This window comes from Bombina bombina, chromosome 5, assembly GCF_027579735.1.
Source record: "Bombina bombina isolate aBomBom1 chromosome 5, aBomBom1.pri, whole genome shotgun sequence".
NCBI classification, from domain to species: domain Eukaryota; kingdom Metazoa; phylum Chordata; class Amphibia; order Anura; family Bombinatoridae; genus Bombina; species Bombina bombina.
In genome coordinates this window covers 681,680,575-681,707,730 of record NC_069503.1, presented here as the reverse complement: position 1 = coordinate 681,707,730, position 27,156 = coordinate 681,680,575, and positions in this window count along the sequence as shown.

The window sequence follows — 27,156 nt, the reverse complement described above, 5'->3', positions numbered from 1 at the left end:
GCGATATGATTTTCTCTGCGTCCGGTTCGACTGATCCCTAGGTATTCACCTAAATTCCTCTTGGATCTAGTCCTGGCCAAGGACTTATTACTGAAGTGCTCACGCAGAAACAGTATAGCAACAGAAAAACTAGGTTAAATTTTCGTCCAAATATCACACTTGTATTATAAAAAGAACATGGATTTGTCCCCCCTTTAAAACAAGTGTAGTTGGTAAGAAAATTATCCAGCTCGCCAATGCAATAAATGATTGAACTAGAACTCTATCGGCTAGATTTAGAGTTTTGCGGCCAAAGGGGTGCGTTAGCTAAGCAGGTTTTTTTTCCCCCGCACCTTTTAAATAATGCTGGTATTGAGAGTTCTCTGAAGGGCTGCGTTAGGCTCCAAAAAGGGAGTGTACAGGCATATTTACCGCCACTTCAACTCTCAATACCAACATTGCTTACGGTAGCGGCTAGCTGGAAAAACGTGCTCGTGCACGATATCCCCATAGGAAACAATGGGGCAGTTTGGGCTGAAAAAAAACCTAAGACCTGCAAAAAAGCAGCGTTCAGCTCCTAACGCAGCCCCATTGTTTCCTATGGGGAAACAGTTTCTAAGTCTGCACCTAACACCCTAACATGTACCCCGAGTCTAAACACCGCTAACCTTACACTTCTTAACCCCTAATCTGCCGTCCCCACTATCGCTGACCCCTGCATTATATTATTAACCCCTAATCTGCCGCTCCGGACACCGCCACAACCTACATTATCCCTATGAACCCCTAATCTGCTGCCCCTAACATTGCAGACCCCTACATAATATTTATTAACCCCTAATTTGCCGCCCCCAACGTCGCCGCTACCTACCTGCACTTATTAACCCCTAATCTGCCTACCGGACCTAGCCGCTACTCTAATAAATGTATTAACCCCTAAACCGCCTCACTCCCGCCTCAAAAACCCTATAATAAATATTATTAACCCCTAATCTGCCCTCACTAACATCGCCAACACCTAATTTCAAGTATTAACCCCTAATCTGCCGACCAGACCTCGCCGCTACTCTAATAAATTTATTAACCCCTAAAGCTAAGTCTAACCCTAACCCTAACACCCCCTTAAATTAAATATAATTTTAATCTAACAAAATAAATTAAATATTATTAACTAAAGTCTTTCTGTTTAAAACTAAATACTTACCTGTAAAATAAACCCTAATATAGCTACAATATAACGAATAATTATATTGTAGCTATTTTAGGATTTATATTTATTTTACAGGCAACTTTGTATTTATTTTAACTAGGTACAATAGCTATTAAATAGTTATTTACTATTTAATAGCTACCTAGTTAAAATAATTACCAAATTACCTGTAAAATAAATCCTAACCTAAGTTACAATTAAACCTAACACTACACTATCAATAAATTAATTAAATCAATTAACTACAAGTACCTACAATTAAATAAACTAAACTAAATTACAAAAATAAACACTAAATTACAAAAAATAAAAAAAGATTACAAGGATTTTAAGCTAATTACACCTACTCTAAGCCCCCTAATAAAATAACAAAGCCCCCCAAAATAAAAAAAATCCCTACCCTAATCTAAATTAAAATAGTTAACAGCTCTATTACCTTACCAGCCCTTAAAAGGGCTTTTTGCGGGGCATGCCCCAAAGAAATCAGCCTGTAAAAAAAACACAATACCACCCCCCAACATTACAACCCACCACCCACATACCCTTACTCTAACCCAAACCCCCCTTAAATAAACCTAACACTACCCCCCTGAAGATCTCCCTACCTTGAGCCGTCTTTACTCAGCCGAGCACCGATGAACCAAAAGAAGACATCCGGAGCGGCAGAAGTCTTCATCCTATCCGGGCAGAAGAGGAAATCCGGACCGGCAGACATCATCATCCAAGCGGCATCTTCTATCTTCATCCATCCGACGAGGAACGGCTCCATCTTCAAGACCTCCGGCGCGGAACATCCTCCATCCCCGACGACTAGACAACGAATGAAGGTTCCTTTAAATGATGTCATCCCTCGAATTCTGATTGGCTGATAGGATTCTATCAACCAATCGGAATTAAGGTAGGAAAAATCAGATTCAAGTTCAATCAGATTGGCTGATCCAATCAGCCAATCAGATTGAGCTTGCATTCTATTGGCTGTTCCTATCAGCCAATAGAATGCAAGCTCAATCTGATTGGCTGATTGGATCAGCCAATCCGATTGAACTTGAATCTGATTGGCTGATTCAATCAGCCAATCAGATTTTTCCTACCTTAATTCCTATTGGCTGATAGAATCCTATCAGCCAATCGGAATTCGAGGGACGCCATCTTGGATGACGTCACTTAAAGGAACCTTCATTCGTCGGTAGTCGTCGGTAGGAAGAGGATGTTCCGCGCCGGAGGTCTTGAAGATGGAGCCGCTCCTCGTCGGATGGATGAAGATAGAAGATGCCGCTTGGAGGAAGATGTCTGCCGGTCCGGATGTCCTCTTCTGCCTGGATAGGATGAAGACTTCTGACGCTCCGGATGTCTTCTTTTGGTCCATCGGTGCTCGGCTGAGTGAAGATGGCTCAAGGTAGGGAGATCTTCAGGGGGATAGTGTTAGGTTTATTTATGGGGGGGTTGGGTTAGAGTAGGGGTATGTGGGTGGTGGATTGTAATGTTGGGGGGTGGTATTGTGTGTTTTTTTACAGGCAAAAGAGCTGATTTCTTTGGGGCATGCAACACAAAAAGCCCTTTTAAGGGCTGGTAAGGTAATAGAGCTATTAACTATTTTAATTTAGATTAGGGTAGGGATTTTTTTATTTTGGGGGGCTTTGTTATTTTATTAGGGGGCTTAGAGTAGGTGTAATTAGCTTAAAATCCTTGTAATCTTTTTTTATTTTTTGTAATTTAGTGTTGTTGTTTTTTTTGTAATTTAGTTTAGTTTATTTAATTGTAGGTAATTGTAGGTACTTGTAGTTAATTGATTTAATTAATGTATTGATAGTGTAGTGTTAGGTTTAATTGTAACTTATGTTAGGATTTATTTTACAGGTAATTTGGTAATTATTTTAACTAGGTAGCTATTAAATAGTAAATAACTATTTAATAGCTTTTGTACCTAGTTAAAATAAATACAAAGTTGCCTGTAAAATAAATATAAATCCTAAAATAGCTACAATATAATTATTCGTTATATTGTAGCTATATTAGGGTTTATTTTACAGGTAAGTATTTAGCTTTAAATAGGAATACTTTAGTTAATAATATTTAATTTATTTTGTTAGATTAAAATTATATTTAATTTAGGGGGGTGTTATGGTTAGGGTTAGACTTTGCTTTAGGGGTTAATACATTTATTAGAGTAGCGGCGAGGTCCGGTTGGCAAATTAGGGGTTAATACTTGAAGTTATGTGTGGGCGATGTTAGGGAGGGGCAGATTAGGGGTTAATACTATTTATTATAGGGTTTGCGAGGCGGGAGTGCGGCGGCTTAGGGGTTAATACATTTATTATAGTGGCGGCGAGGTCCGGTCAGCAGATTAGGGGTTATTAAGTGTAGGCAGGTAGCAGCGACATTGGGGGCGGCAGATTAGGGGTTAATAAATATTATGTAGGTGTCGGCAATGTTAGGGGCAGCAGATTAGGGGTTCATAGGTATAATGTAGGTGGCGGCGGTGTGTGGTCGGCAGATTAGGGGTTAAAAAAATTTATTAGAGTGGCGGCGATGTGGGGGGACCTCAGTTTAGGGGTACATAGGTAGTTTATGGGTGTAAGTGTACTTTAGAGCACAGTAGTTAAGAGCTTTATGAACCGGCGTTAGCCCATAAAGTTCTTAACTACTGACTTTTTTCTGCGGCTGGAGTCTTGTCGGTAGAGGGTCTACCGCTCACTTCAGCCAAGACTCTAAATACCGGCGTTAGGAAGATCCCATTGAAAAGATAGGTTACGCAATTGATGTAAGGGGATCTGCGGTATGGAAAAGTCGCGGCTTGGAAGTGAGCGTTAGACCCTTTCCTGGCTGACTCTAAATACCAGCGGGCGGTAAAAAGCAGCGTTAGAAGCCCTTAACGCTGCTTTTGACGGCTAACGCAGAACTCTAAATCTAGGCGTATGTTTCTTAGTGTCTGTTTGCTATACCTTTAGTAATATGCTAATATTCCTCTTAATAATCCCTTATGAATTATTATACTCACTATAAAATATTAACACACAATCACTAGCTTAATTAAACTACCTGCAAGGACATAGCTCACAAAGTCTTGCTTCAAGCAATGCAACTTTAATTACAATCAGGCTAAATAAACATTAATACAATATGCAGATTAAATATAATTACACATATGCAGATCACTTATAAATACACAGCACTGAATTAAATATCAATATTACACTAATACATGTGCCCATACTATTTGAGAGTGTGTGGTATGCTGTAATAGAGGATTTCAGTAAGAAGTACTCACGTGGTGTTAACAGAGCAGTCTCCCAAAGATAAGAGAAAGAACCTTGTGTGTGGAGGGACTTTATTGTAAGTTTTTTTATCCCTCCCCCGATGATGAGGTCACTCAAATGAAACCACCCTGTCCTGTTTAGGAATAAAACCAAGCATGCTTGGGGGTGAGGGCATATGGTCACAGAAAGGGTCTCTATATAGCTCTTTACGTAAACCAGCTTGTCATCCTTATCAGATGGGTCCTGGTAATGTGATCTTTCTACATTCCAAAGTGACCCAGTATCTGAATGAGGAGTTAACCCCTTCCTTCTTACACAGCTGCATTTCTATAGTATTATGGAATATATTACCACTTTCTGACCACATCTGAATTCTGACAGATTATGCCATTTTACAGTGTGTGTGTATGTCTGTGTGTTTTCTGTGGCTGTCTCTGTGAGGGTGTGTGCATATATCTGTTTTTTTTCAGTGGGTGTCTCTGTGAGGAAATGTGCATATGTCTGTGTGTTTTCTGTGGGTGTCTCTGTGAGGGTGTGTGCATAATGCATATGTGGGTGTCTGTAATAGTGTGCGCATATGTCTGTGTATTTTCTGTGCGTGTCTCTCTGAGGGTGTGTGTATATGTCTGTGTGTTTTCTGTGGGTGTCTCTGTGAGGGTGTGTGCGTATGTCTTTGAACATTTTCTCTGGGTGTCTCTGTGAGGGTGTATGTGTGTGTATGTCTTTGTGTGTTTTATGTGGATGTCTCAGTGAGGGTGTGTGTATATTTATCTCTTTGTGTTTTTTCTGTGGGTGTCTCTGTGTGTGTGTATATCTTTGTGTGTTCGCTGTGGGTGTCTCTCTTTGTGTGTTTTTTAAAGGCTGTCTCTGTGGAGTGTTTCCTTGCGTATATGTGCAAAGTTTGTGTTTGAGTTTGTGTGTCCATTGTCTGTTCCTTTTTAGGACATTTTGACCTTACTACTGATTATTCACATCTTTCTACAGACTTTGAGACTAATGAGACCTTTCCAGGAAGTCACCAATCTACCACTTAACCTTTAAATAATTTTAGTTTAGGCAGTTCAGTGCCCTTCCTTTCAGCCACTGCATGCTGTTGTCATCATATAGTTGGAATCTTGCTTGACAAAAAGATAAGATAAAAGAAATCCATATTTTGTCTTGTAAATCTGCTTTTTTGACAAAACTGCAGTCTACCTCATTACTTGTCAGGTCAATGTAAACAAATGCTGAGTGTCTGTGTGGGTGTCTGTGTCTGAGTGTGTTTGTGTGTTTCTTTGCGTGTCTGCTAGAGTATCTATATGTGAATCCTTATGTGTGAGTTGTGTTTCAGTGTATGAGTGTGTCTGTGTGTTTCAGTGTTTGTGTGTTACTACCTTTACAACATTTGACTACTCTTAAGAATAAATATTTAATAAAACATATTTTTGTCTGGGAACCTTGATTTGTTTACTGTATGTCAGTTGCTTTGGCAACAATATTGGCAGTTTCTCTTGGTTGGGGGGAGCTTGGGGCTATATATTGTAGCTATGGTGTCACAATGTGGTTGGTCTGAAGAATGGAAAATCCAGCAAGTGCGGATACTTTCTTGCTCTCTCTCTCTTGCAAGATTTTCTATCTATCATCTATCTATTTATCTAATTCTCTCTCTCTCTCTTTATCTAACTCTCTCTCTCTCTCTCTCGATAGATAATGAGAGAAATGATAGATAGATGATAGAAAATTAGATAAATAGATAGATAATAGATAGAAAATCTTGCAAGACTACAGAAGATAAAAAAGAAGACACTGCAATATAAAAAAGCATGTGCAAAGCAAAGTTTTTATCTTCTGTAGTCTTGCAAGATTTTCTATTTATTATCTATCTATCTAATTATCTATCATCTATCTATCTATCATCTCTCTCATTATCTATCTACCTATCTATCTATCTATCTATCTATCTATCTATCTCCATCTCTCTCTCTCTCTCTCTCTCTCTCTCTCTATCTATCTATCTATCTATCTATCTATCTCTCTCTCTATCTATCTATCTATCTATCTATCTATCTATCCATCTATATCTATCTATCTATCTATCTATCTATCTATCTATATATCTATCTATATATCTATATATATATATCTATCTCTCTCTCTCTCTATCTCTCTCTACCTATCTATATAGCTAATCATCTATCTATCTATCTATCTCTATTTCTACCTATCTATCTATCTATCTACCATCTATCTATCTATCTATCTATCTATCTATCTATCTATCTATCTATGTATTGCCTCCTCAGACTTCTTACCCCAAAAATCCTGTCCACCAAAATGCACTCAAAAACTTTGCTATGCACATGCTTTTTTATTGCAGTGTCTTCTTTTTTATCTTCTTTAGTCTTACAAGATTTTATTTGAGGTTTTGCAATTAATGCCTACAACATGTTGATTTCTCTATGAAATATTAAAGATAATACTGTGGCCGTTTTTATTGCTCAACCTGTTACTTAATAAAGGATGTGTTTAAAATCTGAGGTTAAGTATTTTTCAAGTGTTTATACATGTTTTGTGTAATTTGCATTAGTAACAATTATTATAAAATGTTTGCTCTCAGTTTGTGATAATATTCTGCTTTGTGAAATAACTGTATTGATATTTTTACACATTTATATAAATAGATTTGAGGGCACTAAGTTCAGCTTATCAGTCATTCATTGTTTGTATTACAAGAGGCTTGACAGTTGTCATTATGTAAAGCAGGGGCCAAGTCCTGCAGGAACGCATGGGAACGGAGTTGCTGCACTATTTTTGCAGGAGAAACTAAGTTCCCCCTGGACAGAGAACAGAAATGCTTCAGTAAACACTGCTGCTGCTGGTGGGAGGTGCTGGAGCACAGTCTGGTTAGATCCTCTAGTAATGGGCAGTAACACTTCTTACAATACACTAAATGCATGCCTGTCAGTGGTCCTGCTGTGGGATTAGCCTGCACTGTGTGGAACACATGGTGCTTACATTTCTATGTGGCTTTCTCTGGGGTTATTTAGTTCCCCTCTGGAGAAATATGACTATTGCATCTTAAGTGGGTGAGACTCTCTGACAGAGGAGGCATCTGGAGTTGCTGTCAGACATGGAGGTCTTAGCCCAACCTAGAAAGGAAGGAGAGTGGAGGAACAGAAGCTAAGCTGGCTATGCACCATGTGGGATAAAAAAAAGAGTATGGACCTTGACATTAAACAGGTGTTCGTGTGTGTCTAGTTTAGTTATTTTAAAGTTGTTTTGAAAAATGTCAGTGTTTCACAAAAGAAAACATGTGCTCCTCAAGCAGGGAAGAGTCATGTTCTTCCAGCTTCCTGCTTTCTTTCTTTTTGAGTGTAATGGCACGGTCGGGCCGGGCTGTTACTAGACAGCTGGCCAGATGCGCTCTGAGGGAAAACCAGACCCGCTCAGTAGAGCACAGAGGGCGGGTTTGGAAAACCCTGTTTGTTTAGAAAAGTTTACCGAATATATTAGGTTTTATAAAGCTAGCACTCATATAATGTTATATAATTCTGCACTATGTGCATAATTATATAACATTATTTTTTAGGTTTACTGGCCCTTTAAAGGTGTTTGTGAAACACCTTGAAGTAGGATAAGCCCAATTACTTTATTTTTTACACCAATAGTGTGTGCAGTCTGTTTATCTATGTTGTGCAAACGAAGGGTGTGGAAGGCACCTCCTGGCCTTCTGTAATAAGTGGAAAATTTAAAATAATAAATATAAAATAAAAAGTTATATATAATTATAAATGCCTCACTATCAAATCCTTTGGTTTTTAGGGATAGGCTTACACAGATGCAACTCAATTGTGACTGATGGAGTCAGATTAATATAGAATTTTATTTGCTAATATGAAAGGTAAGAATTCTGTACCTTCAATATATAAACATCAATACATAAATATAAGTCCAAATCAATCATTAAAAATTGCAATTATTTCTATCGACACCGGTGTCTTAAACTTAAATGTGCTTGAATAAGCACAATAAAAACAAACTCTTAAACAACATAATACGTTTAAGTAACAGACTCTATACAAAGAAAGATGCTTTAAAACACATCTAATTCATATGACAAGAATACATTTGACATGAATTCATTTAAAATACATTCAAAATGAATAGCATTAGTGACAATGTTGCATTTGTTTTAGAGTGGCAAAAAATTGCAATTTGTCTACCTAGTGTCCCCTCTAAATATGATAGGAATGGTTATTTTGGTACAGTTAATAAGACCTTAATCTCTCAGACTTAATTTCACTTTAAAAGTCTCAATGAGGGAGCGATACTCTGTATCAAAGGTTAATAATGGTAATTTGCATTTTAATAGAAACTGTTTCGATCCCAGTGTATCAATACTGATTATTCTCCTCTGTTTAAATTGTATCTAATATGCTGGTAACAAAAGATTCCTTAGTTGATTCCTTAGTGGAAGTTTATCCAAAAAATACCTAATAAAACATTTCACAGTTCCAGGATTATTCTATTCGATAATTCCAAATATTAATAAGTTCAAAATGCCACTTTTACACCTATTGAGGCCCATTTATCAAGCTCTGAGAGGAGCTTGAGGGCCCGTGTTTCTGGCGAGTCTTCAGACTCGCCAGAAACAGCAGTTATGAAGCAGCGGTCTAAAGACCGCTGCTCCATAACCCTGTCCGCCTGCTCTGATGAGGCGGACAGACATCGCCGGAATTCAATCCGATCAAGTACGATCGGGTTGATTGACACCCCTTGCTGGCGGCCGTTTGGCCGCGAGTCTGCTGGGGCGGCGTTGCACCAGCAGCTCACAAGAGCTGCTGGTGCAATGCTGAATACGGAGAGTATATTGCTCTCCAGATTCAGTGATGTCTGTCAGACCTGATCTGCACTGTTGGATCCGGTCTGACAGACATTTGATAAAAAGGCCTCATTAACTCTATGTCTTACAGACTGTGGCCGTTTCTTTGTTGGTTCAAATAAGTAATACTTGTGTGTATAGTTGATTACAGTTACACCCTTTCTTGGGTCTTCACAATTACTCACTGTTTCTTCGGCGTCCTCCGCCTGTCAACACACTTCTAGTGTTGCATAAATAAAAAGAGAGAAGCGCTCAACCTGGGAACGAACAATAGCATAATAGCTTGTTCTATGGCTAGTTACCACCCTAGAAGCAGCCTCTTTTTGCTCAATATGTGCCTTTCACAGAGAAGAACTTTCCTGTAGCATATCAGTCTGATCCTGACTTCACAGTACAGTCCAGCCCCGAAATACCAGGCAATTCCTCTCTGAACAAGAGAAACAGCAAAACCCCAGACGTACGTTTCGGCCTATTGTGGGCCTCGTCAGTGAGGTGCAGCTATATCCCTCTAGGCACACTGAGCAACGGGTCCACGTCTGGATTCCCGCATCACACTTAGGGAGACTTCCCTAAGTGTCATAATTTGCATAAATAAAAAGAGAGAAGCGCTCAACCTGGGAACGAACAATAGCATAATAGCTTGTTCTATGGCTAGTTACCACCCTAGAAGCAGCCTCTTTTTGCTCAATATGTGCCTTTCACAGAGAAGAACTTTCCTGTAGCATATCAGTCTGATCCTGACTTCACAGTACAGTCCAGCCCCGAAATACCAGGCAATTCCTCTCTGAACAAGAGAAACAGCAAAACCCCAGACGTACGTTTCGGCCTATTGTGGGCCTCGTCAGTGAGGTGCAGCTATATCCCTCTAGGCACACTGAGCAACGGGTCCACGTCTGGATTCCCGCATCACACTTAGGGAGACTTCCCTAAGTGTCATAATTTGCATAAATAAAAAGAGAGAAGCGCTCAACCTGGGAACGAACAATAGCATAATAGCTTGTTCTATGGCTAGTTACCACCCTAGAAGCAGCCTCTTTTTGCTCAATATGTGCCTTTCACAGAGAAGAACTTTCCTGTAGCATATCAGTCTGCTCCTGACTTCACAGTACAGTCCAGCCCCGAAATACCAGGCAATTCCTCTCTGAACAAGAGAAACAGCAAAACCCCAGACGTACGTTTCGGCCTATTGTGGGCCTCGTCAGTGAGGTGCAGCTATATCCCTCTAGGCACACTGAGCAACGGGTCCACGTCTGGATTCCCGCATCACACTTAGGGAGACTTCCCTAAGTGTCATAATTTGCATAAATAAAAAGAGAGAAGCGCTCAACCTGGGAACGAACAATAGCATAATAGCTTGTTCTATGGCTAGTTACCACCCTAGAAGCAGCCTCTTTTTGCTCAATATGTGCCTTTCACAGAGAAGAACTTTCCTGTAGCATATCAGTCTGATCCTGACTTCACAGTACAGTCCAGCCCCGAAATACCAGGCAATTCCTCTCTGAACAAGAGAAACAGCAAAACCCCAGACGTACGTTTCGGCCTATTGTGGGCCTCGTCAGTGAGGTGCAGCTATATCCCTCTAGGCACACTGAGCAACGGGTCCACGTCTGGATTCCCGCATCACACTTAGGGAGACTTCCCTAAGTGTCATAATTTGCATAAATAAAAAGAGAGAAGCGCTCAACCTGGGAACGAACAATAGCATAATAGCTTGTTCTATGGCTAGTTACCACCCTAGAAGCAGCCTCTTTTTGCTCAATATGTGCCTTTCACAGAGAAGAACTTTCCTGTAGCATATCAGTCTGATCCTGACTTCACAGTACAGTCCAGCCCCGAAATACCAGGCAATTCCTCTCTGAACAAGAGAAACAGCAAAACCCCAGACGTACGTTTCGGCCTATTGTGGGCCTCGTCAGTGAGGTGCAGCTATATCCCTCTAGGCACACTGAGCAACGGGTCCACGTCTGGATTCCCGCATCACACTTAGGGAGACTTCCCTAAGTGTCATAATTTGCATAAATAAAAAGAGAGAAGCGCTCAACCTGGGAACGAACAATAGCATAATAGCTTGTTCTATGGCTAGTTACCACCCTAGAAGCAGCCTCTTTTTGCTCAATATGTGCCTTTCACAGAGAAGAACTTTCCTGTAGCATATCAGTCTGCTCCTGACTTCACAGTACAGTCCAGCCCCGAAATACCAGGCAATTCCTCTCTGAACAAGAGAAACAGCAAAACCCCAGACGTACGTTTCGGCCTATTGTGGGCCTCGTCAGTGAGGTGCAGCTATATCCCTCTAGGCACACTGAGCAACGGGTCCACGTCTGGATTCCCGCATCACACTTAGGGAGACTTCCCTAAGTGTCATAATTTGCATAAATAAAAAGAGAGAAGCGCTCAACCTGGGAACGAACAATAGCATAATAGCTTGTTCTATGGCTAGTTACCACCCTAGAAGCAGCCTCTTTTTGCTCAATATGTGCCTTTCACAGAGAAGAACTTTCCTGTAGCATATCAGTCTGATCCTGACTTCACAGTACAGTCCAGCCCCGAAATACCAGGCAATTCCTCTCTGAACAAGAGAAACAGCAAAACCCCAGACGTACGTTTCGGCCTATTGTGGGCCTCGTCAGTGAGGTGCAGCTATATCCCTCTAGGCACACTGAGCAACGGGTCCACGTCTGGATTCCCGCATCACACTTAGGGAGACTTCCCTAAGTGTCATAATTTGCATAAATAAAAAGAGAGAAGCGCTCAACCTGGGAACGAACAATAGCATAATAGCTTGTTCTATGGCTAGTTACCACCCTAGAAGCAGCCTCTTTTTGCTCAATATGTGCCTTTCACAGAGAAGAACTTTCCTGTAGCATATCAGTCTGATCCTGACTTCACAGTACAGTCCAGCCCCGAAATACCAGGCAATTCCTCTCTAAACAAGAGAAACAGCAAAACCCCAGACGTACGTTTCGGCCTATTGTGGGCCTCGTCAGTGAGGTGCAGCTATATCCCTCTAGGCACACTGAGCAACGGGTCCACGTCTGGATTCCCGCATCACACTTAGGGAGACTTCCCTAAGTGTCATAATTTGCATAAATAAAAAGAGAGAAGCGCTCAACCTGGGAACGAACAATAGCATAATAGCTTGTTCTATGGCTAGTTACCACCCTAGAAGCAGCCTCTTTTTGCTCAATATGTGCCTTTCACAGAGAAGAACTTTCCTGTAGCATATCAGTCTGATCTGGACTGCACTGTGAAGTCAGGATCAGACTGATATGCTACAGGAAAGTTCTTCTCTGTGAAAGGCACACATTGAGCAAAAAGAGGCTGCTTCTAGGGTGGTAACTAGCCATAGAACAAGCTATTATGCTATTGTTCGTTCCCAGGTTGAGCGCTTCTCTCTTTTTATTTACACTTCTAGTGTTGGTTATATGATGTGTTTTTCTTATCCAATAAGGAGTATCCGGCAAGTGCGCGCACTATTTCAAATGTACTATGTTGCTTCAAACTGCTACTGCTTCGTTCTAAGTTTAGACGCAGCAGTTATGGGAGTCCATCCGAGATCCAAGTTCTGATTGTCAGGAGCTATGAAAAAAGATACGTCTAAGCGTTTCAGCTTCTCAAAGCCTTTGTCAAGATGATCTTTCTTTCTTGCTCCTCCTCTATATAGGGCTGGTCATTAAGCCTTCTTTCCACCTTTTGTTAATTGATCTTTACTTTTATTCTAAAGCATTCAGACAGCCATTCCAATCTCATTTTAAGATTATGATTTTATAATTTTATAACTGCTCCTATCAATTTATAGCAAATCATGGTAATCTGGGGACTCTTTAAAAGTTACTAGCGAATATATATATAGTAGGTACATTTCTAAATGATCCTTTTTCTTAAGTTTCATGTGTCTCTAGATAGCAGATATATATCTCAAGTGTTAGATTCATGTTAACAGCAGACATATATTTTTAGCAAATAGTGAATTAATAACAAATATTTTCATATCTTTTAAGATTTTTTTAAATTTTAATTGTAACATTATTCCTATTTCACTACATCATTATTTTACATAAAATTCTAAACCTAAATCTATTTGATAAGAAAATTTAGGTCCAATTCACTATTGAGACCTGCTGGTGATAGTGTTCCGAAATTATAAATAAGTTCTGCCTCTTGTCTTAATAGTTTTTCTTCCATGATACCCCTTCTTCCATCTTGCATTACTTTCTTAATTCCCCAAAATCTCAAATCACCCACTCTACCTTGAAGTACTTCTTGAAAATGTCTATATAGGGTAGTGTATTTTCTGCCATGTTCAATTCCTAGATGACATTGAATGGCAGTGTAAAAGATCTAAAAGGAGACCCAATAGAAGGTTTTTTCCTGCCACCAATGCAAATCATGTAAATATAGTACCAAGTTAAAAACTATAAAATCAGACAAAACAGAAAGAATTGTGAAAATTAATGGAATAATTAGATGCATCGACGTTAATGCAATATACCTTTTACAATGTAACTGTAATCTAAGATATTTTGGTCAGACAAGCAGGAAATTAAAGAACCGTATAAGGGAACATCTATTAGGAATTGAACATGGCACCCTGGAAGTGTCACAATGTGAAGTATTTACCGGAATTGATGTAAGTTTGGCACTTTTTTTCACAGGAAGGGGGAGGTATCACTTTATGTTTGTATAGTATTTAAACACTGCATGTTAGTGTGATTATTGTTCTGAAGAAGGGAAGACAATTCCCCAAAACGTCAATAAATTTAACTGCTGCATTTTATGAAAATCCTGGTTTATTTCTGTTTTTTTTTAAAGTATATATATATATATATATATATATATAGGGTATACAGTCCTAGCCAAACTCATATATATAAAATAGTTAATCCAGTCTCAATTATTTTGATCTAACACTCCAAGGTATATAGATTTTTGTATACAATATTTGAGTGACCACCCACATTAGCCCATTCCAGGGGACACTGCTGTGAAATTGTCACTCTCTTACGCCCCCCTTGGGGGTGTTGTTAGGGAGTACCTCCAGCAGACCTGGCCAATGTACCACACCCTACGCTTTAGTAGTATTGGCATAATGGTATGCACTCCCAGTATGTACTACCCATCCTAGGTTCCTGAGACAGTGGATCAAATGCCAAGTCCCTCATATTATTGGACTTCTACTATGGCCAGAAGTGTTTTGAATAATGAGTGACTTTCCACAGCGTTGGATTCCCCCGACAGTGTAAGAAGCTATTCAGGTTCCAAACACTAGTCAGCATTTGGTACTTAGAGGGTAGGATTGCCATACCCTCCACCTTCCCCATGTGGACCCACAACCCCGGGAATAGCACCCCAGGTATGTATCACCCTCCTTCAATATACCAGTAGTTTAAAATCCGGTACTGAGTTCAGTCCCCCTGGGTGTATAGTACCCAGTCTATTGATCCACTCGGCTTCACAAATCAGTAATGCTTTGTTCCTGTCACCACCCCTATCCAATATGGGTATATTATCAATCAATACGTAATGTATCGAAGATACTCGGTGTGACATTTCTGCTCAATGTCTCGCAACAGGTTGTTCTGATTCACCTCTCTCTCTCTCTCTCTCTCTCTCTCTCTCTCTCTCTCTCTCTCTCTCTCTCTCTCTAGAGAGAGCCTGTCAAATCGCCAGCCTATGGTTTGCCATACATTCCCGTAAAGTCCCTTTAGTTTTTCCACCATAGAAACTTGAACATGGGCAAAATAGCAGGTAAACTACAGCCTATCAATGTAACCAACCTGATGACAATACTCTGTCACCACTCAAGGGGGCGCTAATATAAACAGAATATATATAGTGCTAGATGACTCCTATAATGTCAACAGATTACAAAATACAACAAAAATATAGTGTATATATAGTGTGATAAAATATACAAAATGATATAACTTATCAGTCCATAGGTGAATCAATCACTGAAAAAAGTGTTGTCCATTTGGACTTGCTTCCAATGGTCTTTTATTCTTGAAGTAACGGCAGCTCCTTCCCAAATAGAAGAGGTTAACTGGAATCTGTGATGGTATAAAACAATTACACAGAAGGGCGCCTCCTAGTGTAATAAAGTAGAGATGGTATACAAATATGTGATAACAGATGTTCAGGTACTCACAAGTGTGGCAGCACTCACTCGTGCTTAGTAGTGCATACTGGAATCTTACAGTGTCCCAGCTCACTGTTCTTTTCCCACAGGTCTCAGTCTAGGCTGTAGTCTCCAACTGCAAACAAACATGGACAGGCTCTCAGTCAAGTGATAAGTTTTAAAATCACTTTTATTAAAGCAATGGTCTTTAAAAGCACATATATCACTGTGTATTAAAATGCAACTAGTTACTCAGCTAGCTTGTTTTTTCCACATCTAACAACCTGACTCAGAGCTCAAGAATATATACTACAATTAACCAATAGAAACACATTAGGGTGGTTACACCCCTAAACACAGCTGTTCACCTTAATTAGATATCTATTTAACCCTTATGTTTGTCAGGCATAGTTATTTCGTGATGAAACCAATACAATATAAACACATAGTTAAAATCCAATTCCTTGATGTGTGTAGATATCTATTTAACCCTTATGTTTGTCAGGCATAGTTATTTCATGATGAAACCAATACAATATAAACACATAGTTAAAATCCAATTCCTTGATGTGTGTAGATATCTATTTAACCCTTATGTTTGTCAGGCATAGTTATTTCATGATGAAACCAATACAATATAAACACATAGTTAAAATCCAATTCCTTGATGTGTGTAGCACATTGTGCCCTTGGTGTATACCCTTAAATCTAATATTGAATAATTTAATGTACTGATTAGCTAAAAACTCCAAATTCATATTCTCGTGCTCATTAAAAAATACATTTTTTTTTATTATTATTATTATTGTGTTAACTGAAATGCCGATATTTTCTCTTTCTAATAGGGCAAGTTGCGATACCTTTCTACCAATCCCAAAGCGATACGTCATCGCTTATGGGCGTGTAAGGCTGGGCTTGAATGTCTGTCATTGTACTTTCAACTAAAAGAACCTATACAATAAACATGGAATACTGTGATTCTGAATTATTATTAACATCTCAGTGATGCGTACCATCTCAGATACCTCAATCCTATCAATTGATGCTAATATCGTCGGCTCCATAGAAACCCACACATTCCCTACTGACTCGCAGCAGTCACACTTCAACTCACAAACTCCACTTGTGCATCACCTCTCACTACCTACACGGATTATATTTATTAATATACGGCTTATTTTTATGTTTTGGTATTAGAGAGAGAGAATATCAGCATTTTTAGTTAACACAAAAATAAGCCGTACATTAATAAATATAATCTGTGTAGGTAGTGAGAGGTGATGCGCAAGTGGAGTTGGTGAATTGAAGTGTGACTGCTGCGAGTCAGTAGGGAATGTGTGGGGTTCTATGGAGCCGACGATATTAGCATCAATTGATAGGATTGAGGTATCTGAGATGGTACGCATCACTGAGATGTTAATTATAATTCAGAATCACAGTATTCCATGTTTATTGTATAGGTTCTTTTAGTTGAAAGTGCAATGACAGACATTCAAGCCCAGCCTTACACGCCCATAAGCGATGACGTATCGCTTTGGGATTGGTAGAAAGGTATCGCAACTTGCCCTATTAGAAAGAGAAAATATCGGCATTTCAGTTAACACAATAATAATAATAATAAAAAAAAAAAATTTTTTTTTTGTATTTTTTAATAAAAGACACGAGAAAATGAATTTGGAGTTTTTAGCTAATCAGTACATTAAATTATTCAATATTAGATTTAAGGCTATACACCAAGGGCGCAATGTGCTACACACATCAAGGAATTGGATTTTAACCATGTGTTTATATTGTATTGGTTTCATCATGAAATAACTATGCCTGACAAACATAAGGGTTAAATATATATCTACACACATCAAGGAATTGGATTTTAACTATGTGTTTATATTGTATTGGTTTCATCATGAAATTACTATGCCTGACAAACATAAGGGTTAAATAGATCCGGGCGAATGGTCTCTTCACCCAGAGGTATTTCTTCAGATTGTTTGGCGACTGAGATAATCCGCTTCCCAATTGTCTATACCTGGGATATGTACCGCAGAAACTAGACAGGAGCTGGATTCCGCCCTTACCAGTATTCGAGATACTTCTTTCATAGCCAGAGGACTGTGAGTCCCTCCTTGATGAATGATGTATGCCACAGTTGTGACATTGTCTGTCTGAAAACAAATAAACGATTCTCTCTTTAGAAGAGGCCATGACTGAAGAGCTCAGAAAATTGCACGGAGTTCCAAAATATTGATTGGTAATCTCACCTCCTGAGATTCCCAAACCCCTTGTGCTGTCAGAGACCCCCAAACAGCTCCCCAACCTGTCAGACTTGCATCTGTTGAAATTACAGTCCAGGTCGGAAGAACAAAAGAAGCCCCCTGAACTAAACGATGGTGATCTGTCCACCACGTCAGAGAGTGTCGTACAATTGGTTTTAAAGATATTAATTGAGATATCTTTGTGTAATCCCTGCACCACTGGTTCAGCATACAGAGCTGAAGAGGTCGCATGTGAAAACGAGCAAAGGGGATCGCGTCCGATGCAGCAGTCATAAGACCTAGAATTTCCATGCATAAGGCTACCGAAGGGAATGATTGTTATTGAAGGTTTCGACAAGCTGAGATCAATTTTAGACGTCTCTTGTCTGTCAGAGACAGAGTCATGGACACTGAATCTATCTGGAAACCTAAAAAGGTTACCCTTGTCTGAGGAATCAATGAACTTTTCGGTAAATTGATCCTCCAACCATGATCTTGAAGAAACAACACAAGTCGATTCGTATGAGATTCTGCTAAATGTGAAGACTGAGCAAGTACCAAGATATCGTCCAAATAAGGAAATACCACAATACCCTGTTCTCTGATTACAGACAGAAGGGCACCGAGAACCTTTGTAAAAATTCTTGGAGCTGTTGCTAGGCCAAACAGCAGAGCCACAAACTGGTAATGCTTGTCTAGGAAAGAGAATCTCAGAAACTGATAGTGATCTGGATGAATTGGAATATGCAGATATGCATCCTGTAAATCTATTGTGGACATATAATGCCCTTGCTGAACAAAAGGCAGGATAGTCCTTATAGTTACCATTTTGAATGTTGGTATCCTTACATAACGATTTAATATTTTTAGATCCAGAACTGGTCTGAAGGAATTCTCCTTCTTTGGTACAATGAAGAGATTTGAATAAAACCCCAGCCCCTGTTCCAGAACTGGAACTGGCATAATTACTCCAGCCAACTCTAGATCTGAAACACATTTCAGAAATGCTTGAGCTTTCGCTGGATTTACTGGGACACGGGAAAGAAAAAATCTCTTTGCAGGAGGCCTTATCTTGAAGCCAATTCTGTACCCTTCTGAAACAATGTTCTGAATCCAAAGATTGTGAATTGAATTGATCCAAATTTCTTTGAAAAAACGTAATCTGCCCCCTACCAGCTGGGCTGGAATGAGGGCCGTACCTTCATGTGGACTTGGGAGCTGGCTTTGGTTTTCTAAAAGGCTTGGATTTATTCCAGACTGGAGATAGTTTCCAAACTGATACCGCTCCTGTGGGTGAAGGATCAGGCTTTTGTTCCTTATTGTGACGAAAGGAACGAAAATGATTATTAGACCTAAATTTACCTTTAGATTTTTTTCCTGTGGTAAAAAAGTTCCTTTCCCTCCAGTAACAGTTGAGATAATAGAATCCAACTGAGAACCAAATAATTTATTACCCTGGAAAGAAAGGGAAAGCAAAGTTGACTTAGAAGACATATCAGCATTCCAAGTTTTAAGCCATAAAGCTCTTCTAGCTAAAATAGCTAGAGACATATACCTGACATCGACTCTAATGATATCAAAGATGGCATCACAAATAAAGTTATTAGCATGTTGAAGAAGATTAACAATGCTATGAGAATTATGATCTGTTACTTGTTGCGCTAAAACTTCTAACCAAAAAGTTGAAGCTGCAGCAACATCCGCTAAAGATATAGCTAGTCTAAGAAGATTACCTGAACATAAGTAAGCTTTTCTTAGAAAGGATTCAATCTTCCTATCTAAAGGATCCTTAAAGGAAGTACTATCTGCCGTAGGAATAGTAGTACGTTTAGCAAGAGTAGAGATAGCCCCATCAACTTTAGGGATTTTGTCCCAAAACTCTAATCTGTCAGCTGGCACAGGATATAATTGCTTAAAACGTTTATAAGGAGTAAATGAATTACCCAAATTATTCCATTCCCTGGAGATTACTTCAGAAATAGCATCAGTGGCAGGAAAAACTTCTGGAATAACTACAGGAGATTTAAAAACCTTATTTAAACGTTTAGATTTAGTATCAAGAGGACCAGAATCCTCTATTTCTAATGCAATTAAGACTTCTTTAAGTAAAGAACGAATAAATTCCATTTTGAATAAATATGAAGATTTTTCAGCATCAACCTCTGAGACAAAATCTTCTGAACCAGAGGAACCATTATCAGAATCAGAATGATGATGTTCATTTAAAAATTCATCTGAAAAATGAGAAGTTTTAAAAGACCTTTTACGTTTACTAGAAGGAGGAATAACAGACATGGCCTTCTTAATGGATTTAGAAACAAAATCTCTTATGTTAACAGAAACACTCTGAGAATTAGATGTTGACGGAACAGCAACAGGTAATGTAACATTTCTAAAGGAAATATTATCTGCATTAACAAGTTTGTCATGACATTCATTACAAACAACAGCTGGAGGAACAGATACCACAAGTTTACAGCAGATACACTTAACTTTGGTCGATCCAGCACAAGGCAGCGTTTTTCCAGAAGTATCTTCTGACTCAGTGTCAATCTGGGACATCTTGCAATATGTAATAGAAAAAACAACATATAAAGCAAAATTGATCAAATTCCTTAAATGAGTTTCAGGAATGGGAAAAAATGCCAGTGAACAAGCTTCTAGCAGCCAGAAGCAATAAATAATGAGACTTAAATAATGTGGAGACAATAGTGACGCCCATATTTTTTAGCGCCAAAAAAGACGCCCACATTATTTGGCGCCTAAATGCTTTTGGTGCCAAAAATGACGCCACATCCGGAACGCCGACACTTTTGTCGCAAAAAAAACGTCAAAAATGACGCAACTTCCGGCGACACGTATGACGCCGGAAAAAGAAAAAAAATTTTGCGCCAAAAAAGTCTGTGCCAAGAATGACGCAATAAAATTAAGCATTTTCAGCCCCCGCGGGCCTAACAGCCCACAGGGAAAAAAGTCAAATTTTAAGGTAAGAAAAAAATTGATTCATATGCATTATCCCAAATATGAAACTGACTGTCTGAAATAAGGAACGTTGAACATTCTGAGTCAAGGCAAATAAATGTTTGAATACATATATTTAGAACTTTATATAAAAGTGCCCAACCATAGCTTAGAGTGTCACAGAAAATAAGACTTACTTACCCCAGGACACTCATCTACATGTAGTAGAAAGCCAAACCAGTACTGAAACGAGAATCAGTAGAGGTAATGGTATATATAAGAGTATATCGTCGATCTGAAAAGGGAGGTAAGAGATGAATCTCTACGACGGATAACAGAGAACCTATGAAATAGACCCCGTAGAAGGAGATCATTGAATTCAAATAGGCAATACTCTCCTCACATCCCTCTGACATTCACTGCACGCTGAGAGGAAAACCGGGCTCCAACCTGCTGCGGAGCGCATATCAACGTAGAATCTAGCACAAACTTACTTCCCCACCTCCATTGGAGGCAAAGTTTGTAAAACTGATTTGTGGGTGTGGTGAGGGGTGTATTTGTAGGCATTTTGAGGTTTGGGAAACTTTGCCCCTCCTGGTAGGAATGTATATCCCATACGTCACTAGCTCATGGACTCTTGCTAATTACATGACTTATTGTCCTTTTAAGGGGAAATTATGCAGGCAAGTAGTGAATAAGAGTTTTAAATGAGCTGGTCTTTCTATTTCTCTTCCACATCATCTGAAAGTTATATTTGTGTTGCAGTATCTTGCTTACATAGCTTCTCTATAACCAATACTGTTGTACACATAAACATTTTCAATAGAGATGGCTGTTTTTACAATGGAAAGCAGATATTTGAAATCACAAAGTAAAGGTAAATTAGCTATATGTAAACAATGTGATATATATCAACAGGTAAAATAGATCTTTGGAAACACAGTACATTTTACAGTGCAATGTCACTTTAAATCACACTGAAAAATGTTTTTTTAAAAATAAAAAAATATATCATAATAACAGAAGGGAATTCACATAATTATTTGGGCAGTGCTGTAGTTTTAGAATGCTGAGCTAAATTATAAAATGCAATTAATGTGATTTAGATTGAGCAAATGATAAACATGAGAACAGTAACATGCAAACTGGTATGTTTTAAAATGTCAAATTAGTGCCTATAGTTTTATAATCATTGATTAGCTTTAGGGATCTAGTTCTAAGACACATTTTTTTTTATATTAAAGGGACAGTGAAAATTAAACTTTCTAGATTTAAAAAAGACATGCAATTTCATACAATTTTCCAATTTACTTTTATTACTTAATTTGCATTGTTCTCTTTGTAGCCTTTGTTGAAACGAATACCAAGGTAGGCTCAGGAGATGCAATGCACTACTGGGAGCTGGCTGCTTATTGGTGGCTGCACATATATACCACTTGTCATTGGCTCAGGCAGTGCGTTCAGCTAGCTCCCAGCAATGGACTGCTGCTCATACAACAAATAATACCAAGAGAATGAAGCAAAATTGGTAATAGAACTAAAGTGGAAAATGATGCGCTCTATCTGAAACATGAAATAAAACATTTGCGTTACATGTCCCTTTAAATATGATTGTAATATATAAACCCATAAACTCATTGTTATATCCAGAGAAGAATAAACAGCACTTAAATAGTTTTTTAGTTTATAGTTATAATGTAGTTATCAGATGCATTTAGTTTAAAAAGAATGGGATATCCTTTTCTGAAAAATATACCTCATCATTTTACCTGCAATGCAGTTAAATCTTTCTAAACAAAATAAATAAACCATTTATCTCATATTTCTTTTACCATGAACTGTATAATTGTGATATGAAGTTTATTAATTCATTTCATTAAGGGGAATGGAGAATTTAATCTACGAGGAGAGGCTAGCCAAACTGGGTCTGTTTTCACTTGAAAAAAAGTGTTTGAGAGGTGACATGAGGTCACAATTTAAATTTGGGGGAAAGGAGATTTAATCTCCAGTAACATTAAATGTTTTTTTCACTGTAAGGGAATTTAAATTGTGGAACTCATTACCTAAGGAGGTAGTAAATGCCAATACCTTAGATACATTTAAAAATGGTTTAGATACATTTCAGGCTTGAAACAGAATCCAGGGATATGATTGCTTATGTTAAATGGGACACCTTTTTAATGGGATTAATTTAAGGTCAACTGTTAAGATTTGTATAGGTTGAACTTGATGGACTTGTTTCAATCCCATCTACTATGTTAAATTTACAAAAATATGTATCACTCCATTTGTGTAATCAACTATAATAAAAAACAACTTTTTTTTACGTGCTTTATTAAATGTTACATTATTCAGTTCTGCTGTAAAGGTTTTGTTTTCTGCATGTTAAACAGATAGAAGATAATTGTCTACTGTGATATATTGTAGTTGATTTTCATATTTGTAAAGCAAAGTATATAATTGTATAAAATACTAAAACACAAAGTAACAGTGATACCACAAGAAAAGGAGATAAAGAACAGTATATAGTTGTTACAGCTGCTAGTCTTCTAAGAAAGAAAAGGGACATGAAACCCAAAAATGTTCTTTCATGATTCAGATAGAGAATACAATTTTAATAATTTCTACATTACATTATCTAATTTGTTTCATTACAATTACAAGAGGCATCTATGTTCAGCAATCATTTAGCAGCTTCTGAGCATATTTATATATGCTTCTCAACAAAGGTTAACAAGAGAATGAAGCAAATTAGATAATATAAGTAAATTGGAAAGTTGATTAAAATTAAATGCTCTTTCTAAATCATGAAAGAAAAAAAGTTAGATTTCATGTACCTTTAAATGGAGTAAATAGCAACAGCGCTCAAACAATATTGTAAAAAAACAACAACCCAGAATATATTTATTAAAACATATAGGGCTAGCTTACAAGTGATGCACTAACTGTTGCATGCTAGCAATATCAGATGTTTGTGTGCAAAGGAAAGAGTGCTTATATCACAAGTTGAAAGTAAACGTGATCGCAAGAGCATATTCCAATTTTACGATTATTGGGTTAGCGCGACTGAAAACTTGCGTAAAGGGTAGTGTGTTAAAAAAATACACCATAAATACATTGAAAATCACAGTTACACTCATATAAACACTACCTGATAAAAATATACATATAAATATTAAAAATAAAAAGCTATAAGGGCTCAAAGGTATATGCCATTTGACAAGGTGTTTGACTGCAAAGGGCTATATACATGTCTAAATATTTGTATGTTTTCGTATATATATATATATATATATATATATATATATATATATATATATATATATAGCATTATCATATACATATATATATATATATATATATATATATATATATACTGTATATATATATATATAAAAAATTAAAAAAATTCTATGTGAAGAACATAGGAATGTAAAATATGCATGTTTCGCACTTTATGTCTAATAATATAAATGATTATTAAAAATCACAGCTTTTTTTAACTTAGTCCGAATGGTCTAAACAAAGACTATGATCTTCATTTGTTTTTATAAGTATTAATGTATAGCAATTTTGTAATTTTGTAACTTTGAATGAAATGTTTTTAGTAATATGTGTTGAAATATAGTCTTGGGTCATTATCACTAGATAGAAATTTTTATTATATAAAAAAAAGCTGTGATTTAGGTACAAAGATTATTTACTGACCATTCTGATCTGTTAGGGGGCAAAAATCCAAAATGGAAATTTGAATGTATGCAGGTAAATCAAGCTAATTGATACACAGGTGTTATAAAAGAAGGTGATTTTCCCATAATCCATTGCATGACTAAGGGTCTGTGTTGACTTGAAACGTCGCTGTTTTTAACTTTGTCTGTTACCTCAATAAAGTGGAAATTTTGTATGAATAAGTGCTGACGCTATTTGCTTCATTATATCTATACAGGTGGCCCTCGTTTTACAACGGTTCAATTTACACCGTTTCAGAATAACAACCTTTTTTTCCAGTCATGTGACTGCTATTGAAAAGCATTGAGAAGCAGAGCATTTATTAAAATAGCCAGTAGGCGGAGCTGTCCGCTTGTGTTGCAGCAAAACCAAGCAAGCTGAAATTAATCAGTTTAACCAGACCTGAGCTATCGAGCAGATTTCAATCAGTCTATAAATCAGTCCAGATTAGAATGCATAGAAAGAACTATTTGCAGAAAAATGCAAGTGAAGTCTGTGTTGTGTGATTATTTTATTAGGTTTATAATGCTGTTTAGCAAATGTTTTTGTTCATTTAACTTAGTTGAATTATTTATTCTGTGTTGTGTGATTATTTCATTAGGTTTATAATGCTGTTTAGCATTTAAAGTCTTCATTTCAAAGCTTTAAAAAGAATGTATTAGGTGTTACTTATGACAATTTTGAGAGGGGCCTGGAACCTATCTCCCTCACTTCCCATTGACTTACATTATAAACTGGGTTTCAATTTACAACGGTTTTGATTTACAACCATTCCTTCTGGAACCTAACCCCAGCGTAAACTGAGGGCTACCTGTATATGTGGGCTGGCAGATCCCACTCAGCGGACGTGCACTACTTCAATTTTGGAAAAACCTGCTGAAAAAATGCTGAAATAATAGCATTAAGAAAGGTGCTGGACTTACCTGTTAAAGTTGTGTATATATATATATATATATATATATATATATATGTGTGTGTGTGTGTGTGTGTGTGTGTGTGTGTGTGTGTGTGTGTGTGTGAAAAATGTTATTGTACAATATAGGAATAGGTATAGCAATAGATATAAAGGTATAGGTATATACATATATAAATATGTATTTAAAATAGAAAATAACATTGAAATGTGAAATATTATTTACTCCTGTTGAATTAACGCACGAGCGATAGGTGTTAGTTTTTTTCCTCCTCTGCGCTCTCCATTGAGGTATATGGGGAGAATATGTTAACACGGTTGTGATATTCAAAGATCTTTAGTTAGTGCGTGTCGGATTTCACTTGAGCGCAAACTTTTAACTTTCAACTTGTAATATGTGCACTATCCGACGCACGCAAGATTACTTCTACTGATGTTTACACTCATAAATCTAGCCCATAATATATAAAAACAATGTTACAATCTTATAAAATACAAAAAACATGGATAAAAGTGAAGATCCACAAATGTAGCTTGTCCACTTTCTAAAGTCTGATCAGACTATATGACAAAAGACAATGCATTTCGAGGATATACCTCTTCATCAGGTCAGTGTACTCTGAAGAGATGAATCCTCGAAATATGTTGTCTTTTGTCATATAGTCTGGCCATACTTTAGATAGTGAACAGGCTACATTTGTGGATCTTCAATTTCATGCAGGTATCCTTGTTTTTTGTATTATATTACATTACAACATTGTTTTTATTAGGGATGGGCGAATGTTTCGCAACATTCGAAAAATGAAACAAATTTTAACACATTCGTTCATTCGAATCGAATTTCGAATGTTTACATAACATTCTAACATTCGATTTTCGAATGTTCGGTTTCGAATTTTACGATTACATTTGAAAATATTAGTTTAGAAAAATTTGAATTTATATTTGTAATAGTATTTCTAATGCTTTCTTTAAATGTAATATTCGAATTATGCAATATTCGAATTCGAAAAATTTGAATTTATATGTTTGTAATAGTATTTCTGATGCTTTCTTTAAATGTAATATTCGAATTATGCAATATTCTATATAGAAACATTCAAAATTATATATTTGTATCTATTATGTATCAATTTACTAGATTCCCTCCCTACCACATGAACTATTGAACTTCTGAATAGTATTTGTTAAATAGAATGTTAAATTCGAAATTTCGAATGTGGACATTCGATATAATTCTAAACATTCAAATTCGAAAGTGACATTCGAAAACTGTAAAGAGCATTCGATTATAGAATTTTTAAGAATATTCGTTCTTATCAACATTCGGATTTATAATTCGAATTTTGGTAATAACATTCGTTCTAACATTCAAATTCGGAAATTTACACATTCGCCCATCGATCGTTTTTAAATATATAATAAATATTTTCTGATTTTTAACAATATTGTTTATTATCTTATAAATTGTATAAGTTACTGAAAAAACCCATAGAAGATAATATAAATATCAGTGAATAAGTTTACATTATGCTTACTAAACTTAAGCGTTGGAACATTAAAGGGACGTTCCTGTTGATATTAAAATGCACATAGATGAATTACATCTTTGGATAGAAACATATTTGTAATATCATATAATGGCAAAAATGTTTATAATAAAAGTTATCACTATTTCAATGTTAAAGGGTCAGTAAACCTTAAAAAAAATGTTATATAATTCTGCACATAGCGGGAGCGAGCTGCATTGTGTCTAATGGCGCGGTCGGGCCGGGCTGTGACTATACAGCTGGCCCGATGCGCTCAGTAAAAACAACAGACCCGCTCAGCAGAGCCCAGAGAGCGGGTCTGTAAAACGGCGATATTTTTTAAA